A 2,500-nucleotide genomic window follows, 5' to 3' on the forward strand; every position below is an offset into this window, starting at 1 on the left:
AGGGGCTGCCGCGTGGAAAATCGGCAGCGCAGATTTTTCGACGAACATTCGTCAGGGGGGCACGCTGAGGAAAACAGGGGCTGCCGCGTGGAAAATCGGCAGCGCAGATTTTTCGACGAACAGGGGCTGGATGCTGGACCGGCCGGGCCAGGCAGGAAAATTCGTCAGGGGGGCACGCTGACGAAAAGAGGGGCTGCCGCGTGGAAAATCGGCAGCGCAGATTTTTCGACGAACAGGGGCTGGACTGGCCGGGCCAGGCAGGAAAATTCGTCAGGGGGGCACGCTGACGAAAAGAGGGGCTGCCGCGTGGAAAATCGGCAGCGCAGATTTTTCGACGAACAGGGGCTGGACGCTGGACTGGGCCAGGCAGGAAAATTCGTCAGGGGGGCACGCTGACGAAAACAGGGGCTGCCGCGTGGAATGGCAGCCTACACGCAGATGCGAATTCGGCAGCGCACGATGGCTTGAGCAGGTCATGGGTTCGACTTGGCGCGATCTGAAACCTGGACGAGGGACTGTCGACGCTGGACGAGCCAGCGCGGTGGCCTGTCGTGCCCCGTTCAGGGGGGCCTGCCGCGGAGACAGCCCTCGCGGGCTCGACAGCGCAGGCCAGCGTCCCCGACGTCGCTGGCCGCGGCAGGCGAGCTGCCGGGGTTCCCGCATTCCTACAAGAAAACGTCGTGCTTTCCACATGAAACCAATCCAGTAAAATCAGCCATATTTTTATGAGGCTGCCCACTGAATTTGGGGTCATTCCGGGCCGGTTCCTAGTTTTGCGGATTTACTCGATTTCTAATGGTAGGAAAATTAAAACAAATACTTCCCGACCTCGAAAAATTCTGGGAAAATTAATGAAGGTGGATTGGATTTTTGCCAACCTCTGTGCAAAATTTCAGCTCAAAATACCAAGAAATGAATTTTTTAGAGGGGGGGTGACAGCTGGGACCTAGTAGTGTCTCCCCCTGCCAGAGCTGCAATGACACTTATTGCTCTTTAGGAGCCACCAGGCCGGCGCCCCTCAAAGACCACACGCGCGCGCGCGCCCGCCCGCGCTGGGCGCTGGGGCGCTGGGGCCTGAGGGCCTGGGGCCCTTGGGGGCCCTTGGGCGCTTGGGCGCGCAGCGCGCGGCCCCCGCAGCCATGCCGCGCTGCGCGACGCGCGGACAGCCCCTGCTGGCTTGCTCTCTCGCCCGCGGGGGGGCTGCCTTCGGGCCCTGGCCCCCCGCGTTCTGGCCTGCCCCCTGCGTGGGAGAGGCTAGGCGCTGCAGGGGCCAGCCCGACGTCGCTGGCCGCGGCAGGCGACAGCCCGACATCGCTGGCCGCGGCAGGGGCCAGCCCGACGTCGCTGGCCGCGGCAGGCGACAGCCCCTGCTGGCTTGCTCTCTCGCCCGCGGGGGGGCTGCCTTCGGGCCCTGGCCCCCCGCGTTCTGGCCTGCCCCCGCGTGGGAGAGGCTAGGCGCTGCAGGGGCCAGCCCGACGTCGCTGGCCGCGGCAGGCGACAGCCCCTGCTGGCTTGCTCTCTCGCCCGCGGGGGGGCTGCCTTCGGGCCCTGGCCCCCCGCGCTCTGGCCTGCCCCCCGCGTGGAGAGGCTAGGCGCTGCAGGGGCCAGCCCGACGTCGCTGGCCGCGGCAGGCGAGCCGCCGGGGTTCCCGCATTCCTACAACAAAACGTCGTGCTTTCCACATGAAATCAATCCAGTAAAATCAGCCATATTTTTATGAGGCTGCCACTGAATTTGGGGTCATTCCGAGCCGGTTCCTATTTTTCCGATTTCCTCGATTTTTAATGGTAGGAAAATAAAAAAAAATACTTCCCGACCTCGAAAAATTCTGGAAAAATTAATAAAGTTGGATTGGATTTTTGCCAACCTCTGTGCAAAATTTCAGCTCAAAATACCAAGAAATGAATTTTTTAGAGGGGGGGTGACAGCTGGGACCTAGTAGTGTCTCCCCCTGCCAGAGCTTCAATGACACTTATTGCTCTTTAGGGGGGTGCCCCCTGACTGGCCATGGGGCGCGCTGGCCTGGCGCCCATAGGCCTGCCGCGGGGGATATGTGGGCTGTTGCTAAACTCGGACTAAGGTGGGGGGCCTCATGGCCCGAAGTATTGCCGGCATCGATGACCCGTTTTCCGGCCGGCGACGACCCGATTCCGGCCACCGTCTTCGGGACCCGCTCCAAGCCGTCGGGCGCGTTGGGGCTGCTTATCCGCGGCGTGGGCGTGGCATTCATTTGCCGTGCTTGTGCCAAGGTGCTGGCAGCTGCTGCGCGGCTGTCTGCTTGCCGCGACGTCACGGCGGCGGTGGCCGCTGCCCCTGCTCGCAAGTCGGAGGCCTGGCCGACGTGGCTGGTGCGGACCGCCGAGCTTGGGGATTGCGAGGAGAGCTCTACGCTGGCGTGGGCGTGGCATTAAATTGCCGTGCGCGCGCCCATGCGTTGGCTCTCCTCGCAATCCCCGACCTCGTGGCGTGACGTGCCCGCTGCCGAGGCCTGGCCTCCGTC

This window comes from Populus nigra, chromosome 2 (assembly GCF_951802175.1).
Source record: "Populus nigra chromosome 2, ddPopNigr1.1, whole genome shotgun sequence".
Lineage (NCBI taxonomy): Eukaryota > Viridiplantae > Streptophyta > Magnoliopsida > Malpighiales > Salicaceae > Populus > Populus nigra.